The sequence below is a fragment of the Hibiscus syriacus genome, unplaced genomic scaffold (genome assembly GCF_006381635.1).
Source record: "Hibiscus syriacus cultivar Baekdansim isolate YM2019G1 unplaced genomic scaffold, ASM638163v2 tig00111309_pilon, whole genome shotgun sequence".
Taxonomy (NCBI): Eukaryota; Viridiplantae; Streptophyta; class Magnoliopsida; order Malvales; family Malvaceae; genus Hibiscus; species Hibiscus syriacus.
Window position 1 is genome coordinate 819,862 of NW_024063052.1, and position 8,289 is coordinate 828,150.

The window sequence follows — 8,289 nt, forward strand, 5'->3', positions numbered from 1 at the left end:
AAGAACTTAAAGTCTCTCACTTTTTATGAGCTTATTGGTTCTCTTCTCACTCATTAGTTGATGGTGAAAGAAGAAGAAGAATATGAAGAAAAGAAAAACAAGAAGTTTAAATACCTAATAAGTCTTTAGAAGTTTGAGTTTAAATTAGAAGAGATGGTCAAGCTATTCAAAATATTCAAGAGATTCATGACTTTGAGTTTAAATTAAAAGTTTAAATATTAGACAAATTAGAAGTTGTCTTTTGAGTTTTTTTTTAATTTAGGATAAATACAAGGTAATATATGTACAAAGACTTTCAACTATTTGACAATGAACACTCATACCCCTATATACATGCTTGAACTCGGGACCTCAAGGATAACAATCCCTTAATTAATAAGGTCGTTTGGTTAATGCAGAATTTCGAGTTTAAATACCTATAAGTCTTTATATTTTTTTTAATAGTTTAATATTTCGGCCCTTGCCAATATTTAATTCTGGCTCCGTCCTTACATCCAGGACACTAAAAGTGTAACAGTTGAAACATTAGATACTTATTTTTAATGAAAAATATTTTAACCACTAAAACGTTTTTAGAAGCAACCACTTATTTTTTTATTAAGCCTATTTTCTTTATTTCAAAAGGAATTATGTAAAATGTTTTCGATAATACATCTTTCAACTCCACACAGATCGGTTATAGAGAAAGTTGCAAACCAGAGGGGGTGGGTGCGGCGCCAAATTTCCAATTTCCGTCGGTTGAGGGTTCCCTTAAAGATGGATAAAGGAAAGAAACGCAGAAGAGAAGACGAAGAGATCGAGGCCGTTGACAGCGACGCTAATCATTCTCTTTCCCTCGGTAAAAGTTTCGCGCTTCCAACAAAATTATTGCTTCCTATTTTTTTCCTTTCCTGTTTTAGCGAATGCTCATCATGAATCCTTTCTAATTTCGCGCAGAGCAAAATCTTAGCTTTAGCGAAACTTCGGTGGCGCTTCGTATGATGCGAGATCAGTTTCCTCGGATTGATACGGTTAGCTATCTACTCCCAGAATTTCTACCGTTTTCTTCTAAACCTATTTATTTAACATTTCTCTATTAAAAAGCCTTTTCCTTTTCTCAAATTGCAATGTGTAATTTTATTCATTTTTAGATGCATCTATATCTACTTTTATTTAAACCTTAAATTGATAAAGCTAAAGCTGTTTCATTTTATTTGGTTATGTTTCAAGGTGTCGATTCAACCTTTTATTTTACAGTCACAATTATACAGCAGTGTAAAAGAACACAAGTGGATAGGGAGCTAGAGGTTTGGTTCCTTAACCTTCAAATTTAGAATATTACTTCATATGTAGAATTGTTCTTGATCTATTGTTCAATGGTACTTTTGGCCAAAAGCGCGTTTTATTAATTCAATAATGGGAGTGACAATCTTTGATGGGTTGGATTTATTTAATGTGCAGTTTGAAGTTAAGTGTTATGCAAGTTATTTTGATTAGCTGTGTTATTCTTGCACATTTTATGCAGAAGGCTCACATGCTATATCCTAGTTTAAGGACTTTTTCCCGAGATATATTGTATTTTGGTTTTCTTCGATTCTCTAGGGCGTTGCCGCATGTTTTCCCAGGTTAGAACCATATGCTTGTTGCAGATTATAGCTAGACGTGCATGTTTCATGATGCACGCATCATCTGGTTCTTGGTAAAGTAGATATTTGGGACATGTTTTATGACTGAAGGTGATAAGAAAAACATCTATCTGGTCAGATAGTTCCTAGTTCTTGCAGGGGGAGCAAGTGCATGTTCTTGTTTGTTAGTAGTTTTCTTTGATTGTAATATTTCTTGCAACTCTCTCTCTGCTGAACTGATTAGTAGAATAACCTTCTCACTTAGTCCCATGTGATTTCTATAACGAGTTCTCTTTTATGCAGTCTCTAAGGAGGGATAAAGTAGTGCGCATTTTCAAACTAAATACGGGGCAAGATGATCATGGTATAATGTTTTTAGATGATTATCTAAAACAGGTTGGTTATTGATGTCTGTGAATTCATAAAAGATGAGATGTTTAGTTTGCAAGTTTCCATTAGCTCAAAGTGAGTGACTGTTACTTATAATCTGGCTGACTTTATAGTGCTTGGCACTCTTTGTGAGGGATGTTTGTGTTGTTGCAATCTTACTAAGTAGGCTTCATTTTGACTCTGTCTGTAATATTTTTGCAGGTAGAGCATGTTGTCAAAAGAATGGAAGAAAAGAAACAAGACAATCTTGAAGTTTTTAAGTGGTTCAAAGTGCATGTTATTGAGTCCAAGCTGGAACCTAGCTTTGGACATTAAGAACTTGTGAGTGGTCAAAACGCCAATGAATTGTGTTGTTTATTTATTATTTTATTCAGCTTGACTTGAGATAATATAACTTTGTTCTTATATCAGAAGATATCATCTAATCTTTTATGAAAGTGGGTTAAATTTTATTTGTCATTTTATTCTGCTTGAGATAGATATAACTTCCTATATCATGAATCCATGTTACTGACTCTAGAAGATGTCTCTATTCTTTTATGAATGTCTTCCTGTTTGTTCCAAAAAATTCTTTGCAGAAAAATTTACCATTTTCATATGCATGCATGACTCTATACTTTCTTGGCGTTTCTTATCTTTGCTACAGTATGCACTCTTATCTCTAGGGGGACGGGTGAAAGATGAGCACATATCCCACCTAATCAATGCTGGCCTTCTTGTAAGTGAAATTTCGTTCTGCTGAATTTTTCATATTGTTTTAGTTTGTTGAAATTCTATCCTTGGATACTTCAATATTATATGAATATTTCACTGTGGCATATCATAAAAAGGATTGTGGATGTTTAATTGAGTAATTATATCAAAATACAGTTACATCCTATATTTGAGTGCCATCTGGATGAGTTTATTAGAATGCACGAATTTAAACATGTCTCTGCCCATGAAAATGTTTTGTTATTCATATTGGTATTTAGCCGAATGCATATTGGCCATTTTCTTTTCCTTTTAGTTTTCCATCATATGGTACTTGTGCAATTCCATTTCCGTCTTAGTTTCCCATCATATGGTACTTATGCAATTCCATTTCCCTCTTAGTTTTCATTTCTTCTTTTCGTATAATTGCAATATTGCATTAAATTAGACGTGCTGGATTTCTTCTTGAGTCTATACCTATTCTAAGAAGAACATTTCCCTTTCAGACTCGCCAGTTGATTGACCCAAGTATGTACTGCTTTGCAATTCCAGATATTGGTTCAATACTAACCGGCCTCTCCCAGGTAAGTTATTTCTTTCAGTTAATTTTTCTGCTCTAACTGGTGGAATTTTAATAAATGTTGATATATTTTGCAGAGAAAGGGTTCATGTGTTGAACTGTTGATTACTTTTGTTGAAGTTCTGATCATTTTTGTGAATCAGTAGCTTGGAAATACACACACACACCATTGGAACTATATACAAATTTACTAATTTTCTGGTTATAAATAGATGTAGAAAATAAACTTTAGATAGAATCCCATTGGTTCCTTAATTTTATTTCAGTTTTTAAAATTTTTGGTTTGGGATGAACTTACAAAATTGGATTACTGTGGCCTCGAGTTGAGTATGATATGTATAGATGCACATCCCCCAAAACTTTTCGAACACTTAGTCATTCACTGAGTTATTTGAATAATTTAGATGCTGCTTTGATTTAGCTAAGTCTGAAGCTTTTAGATTTTACAATATATATCAAAATTTAAGCTCTCTATTCTGTCAGTGTTGCATTTACAGTGTTCCTATTTTTGCTTGGACTGCAGGGAAGGAAGGAACTCATTTCTCTTTTAAATCGTAGGAGATATAAAGAGATGATGTTGGCCCCTTTGGAGAAGAAGCGCCTTCGATTGTCTCCTCTTGATATGAGATTTCACCTTCGTGACTTGATTGGATCGGGTCATATTAAAACAGTCCATACACCAACTGGTATGGTTGTTTGGGTTTCAAAGGATTAGATCTCAGGAAGATACTACAAGAAGTGAGTAAGTGACAGGTGGATTATTTTGCTTCTCTTTTGGCTCAATCTTGAATATCAGGTTTAGTTACTAATTTACTGGAGTCATTAGCTTTTAATGCTTTGTATAATCTGTCAGTTGAATGATGATTTTTTCAATCAGGTTGATGGAAGAACTGCGGACAATTGTTACGCAATCATGTGAGTGTCTTGTCTTCTAAATCTTTTATATTCATGTATTTGGCAACCTTCCATGATTGAATTCTTGAGTATGTATACTGTTCAAAACAAATTCAAGAGAGAAAATACATGCTAGTTTTTCTTAACCATAAGGACCATTAGAATGACTAGTTTATTGACGGTTTTCTTTAAAAAGCCGGAAATGCGACTTCTCTTGGTCATAAATGATTCAGTTTGACCTTGTAATATTATCTATACACACTCGCGCTTGAGATTTGAATTGATGAGGGAAGGAATTAATATCAAATTAAAAGATTGGGATGAAAAATCATAAGGTTTTTGACAATGGTGCAGCTGCCACTTTACTCAAAATTTATCACAAATAAATGCATTCGTCAGGCAGTCACCTTTGTTGTTAAGGTGCTATATTTTATTCAATGAAAACTTTGCTTAGCTGGTCAATATGTTGGGGGTGACAAGCCATGAGAATAGTCTACTGACTTTGAATATAATTGAAGACGTTGGAGAAGAGTAGCTTTACTTCCATTCCCTCTTTTCTTCCCTTTATTTCTTCTGAGATTTCTTCTTGTAGTACGAGTTTTCTTGTATCACTATCTAATTTTTGGGGTCCATGAAGTCATAGAGTGTTCAATAATAGCTGATAGGAGTTTTTCATTATTTGCATTGAGTTCTCATAAATGTGAGATTTTTCAGAACATAATCCTATTTGAGTGAGGTACTTTTTCCTTTATGTCATTAGGTGAAAATCTTTCATCAGGTACTTGTATTGGCTATTTGTGTCTATTGCAAAGCCAATTGTTCATTCTCCATTGGCCTATCGTTAGGTATCCTGGTACAATTCATTTGGTTCAATTGCTCAATTTTTTGATTAATCTGGAATAAGTACAAGTTAGTATTTGTTCAAAGACAACTCTCAACCATTTGACATTGAATGCTCACACCCCTAACATTCTTAGTGCTCAAACCCGGGACCTCAAGGAATAAAAACAATTCCTTGTGAAAAGTGTTTTCTTGGTTGTTTACAGAAATATTGGATGCTAACATTGAATGCGGATATATGCTTTGTGAAAATTTGTCATTTAACTTCTCTCCAGTCTTGAAACTGGTTTCATAATGTTAAGACCAATGGCATTTATCAAAGAACACTTAAATAATGGTACGAATTATTAGTTAGCTTAATTTATATTCAGCGTTTATTTTTATTTTTTTTCAGGAGAAAAAATTATTAAGATTAAAAAATAATGTTCGAAAGTTGATGAATTGCAAGTGATTCAGCCTTTTATTATTAATATTGTGAAAAACTTATTATGGCCTGTATTAGAAATGGGATTATACATTGTTCCTGCTATAGAAACGGAGTTTTGATTGTACAAGAATGCTGGAAGAATGTTAAAGGTGCCCCCAACCCCAACTGTAAAATTAGCATATCCAGGCACTCTGCTCTGCCTGCCGAAGTTTGAACCCTTAAGCCCATTTTGTCCAACTTGAATACAATCATGGCCATATTGACGTAGTGTTTTCAAGATTGAGTTTTGCTTCACTATTAGATTGATCAAATAAATAAAACATGATATGATTCATTGCATAAATCATAAAATTTCCTACAATATAGTAAATATGTATAACGGGATTTTCGGGAATCATCATCAAATAAAACATGATATGCTTCACTACTACTATGTTGCAAATGACTTTGACTTCGCATAAATCATCGTTGAACTGTTTTATGAAAGGAATGTGACCTTGGAGTTTTTAAAACAGAAATCTTGGAATTCATGGTGGAATAAATTTCAAATTTCTAAAATCATCGTGGAATAAAAAACAAATTTATGAATTGGTTCGGCGTTTTAAAAATTAGATTACATGATTTAAATAAATAAAGGTGGTCCATGTCCAGTTATTTGAATTGAGATTTCATAAATGTTATAGAAACAGAGTTTTGATTTACACCGAACATAATACAGTTTTGATGGCGAAAGTTAATTCAAGTTGCTTATCACTTGAATCAACCCCTATTGATTGTTTAAAATCTTTTTTATTCATTGATAATGCATGCACACTTTGTAAGGGATCCTAGAAAAAGCAACACTCATTGAATCTATTAAGAGCTATCAAATTTAGAAAAATATGGTAAAATTGATATTTTCCGGTGAGATGGCCACCTAATAGTTCTAATTTTCTGTTTCCTATTTCTATCCAAATTATTCATCATTATCATCAATATTACAGTTTCTACTTGTTGGATTATAACTCTCGAGTCCAATCACTTTTAATTTAGAAATTCAAGAGATCAGACGGTGGGGATTAGTTTAATTAAATACATAATCACAAAACTTGATCCATTTTTAGTAATCTTTCCTGTGCTATATAGTTAGGAAAGAGCTTAGGCTAACAGATCCCAGTTAGGCGGATAAGCTTTCCTGAAGACTGTTTGAAAGAGTTGGCTTTTAAGATTCTGTATTTGTATTGATCACAAAGAATATGTATATGCTCTAAGAAGTTGTTTCAAAAGTGTAGTGAAATATTTACTGCGTTGTTAGTATATTTTTATACGTCATTAATGAATCAGATGTTAAACTGTTATTAAAAATAAATAAATTTAAAATTTTACGATGAATTATCGATATCTGATCTGTTTACTCTACACAAACCCTATTTGGTATAACTTAAACGTTTTTTTTATATAGAAATAACTTAATCATGCATGTCCAAAAATCAAATGACGAAATGTTTAGTCAATGAAGGTGCAGGCTTAATTAGTAGCAGATTGATTAAACACTCGAGGGTTGTGATGACTAATCCAATGTGATGGGATTAATTCATAAGCTACCTGCCAAAAACCCACACATTAATCATGTACCATAGGAAATTGCTGAAATTTGGGAAATCTTGAGCTAATAATTTGGTTTTGGATTAGGGTTCGGGTGTGGATCCCAGGGTTAAATCCAAAGTGCAATCAAAGAGCTGCAACCCATCATTTCACTCGGAATTTCAAAGATTGATTGATATCAGCCTGGGAAAACAATGGGTAATTATTCGTCAACCAAGCAGTTCAAGAAACGCGTCTTCTTTGTCTGTAAAATTAAGCTATCATATACTACTTTTAATGATTTCAGTGATTAATTAAGTTTCTAAATTCAATCTTACATTAAAGATTAGATTAATTAAGATGTGTTTTTGATGCAGGCATTCTAATTTTGTATGTAGTTTAAGGGGTTTTTTTATGATCAAATAGATATGTATTCAGAATTGCAAGAAACTACTTTTACAGGGATTCTTCAGTGATGATATCTTTGATTTAAGTGTAAACTACACAATTGGTCACTTACGTTTGGGGTAGTTTTGTTTTTCCCACTTATGTTTCAAAAGTTACGAATCGGTCACTAACATCATCGAATGGTTACAAACTGGCCACTCAAAGTTAACAGCCGTTAACAGGCATGACCAAAAATACAGTTGGCGCGTTAACTACTGACATGGATGGGTTGACTGCCATGATAAAAAAGGGTAAACTACATAAATGGTCACTAATGTTTAAGTAAGTTTTCGTTTTCCCCACTGAAGTTTCAAAAGTAACAATTTGGTCACTAACGTTATCTATTTGTAACAAAACAGTCACTCGCCGTTACCCTCTATTAACGTGGGTTACCGAAAACTTACATGGCCCTTTAAGTGCTAACATGTCAACCTTTTTGTTCGCTTTCTTCGTCACTCTCTCTCTTTCCTTAAGCTCATATTCTACTTTTTCTACTATAAAAATATATCTATAAAATCACTCTTCCTTGGTCGATCAAACCCTCCATTGTAAAATAATTTGGTTATTTTAACAGATCAAAGTTATCGAAAACAAATATTCGTGATAAAAAAAACTTTTCTACGCTGACATCATTGTAAACAAGCTGAGCAAGAGTTGTTTTACCCATGCCCCATGCCAAAAACGGAGAGGACACAAACTCCATTGTTTCACCAGTCAGTATCAATGGATGGAAGATACCATAAACCGTAATCAAAAGCTCAGTTGACTCCAAAATGAATCGTAATCACGATTTTACATCATTAAAATATGACACCATGAATCCTTCACCAACAAATCTACTCAAATTTGTT

General features: G+C 33.2%; 1 pseudogene; it reads left to right on the forward strand.

Annotated features, from left to right (window-relative positions):
* The first annotated feature begins 695 nt into the window (after positions 1 to 695).
* Positions 696 to 4,279, forward strand: LOC120158201 (annotated as a pseudogene).
* Positions 4,280 to 8,289: the final 4,010 nt, after the last annotated feature.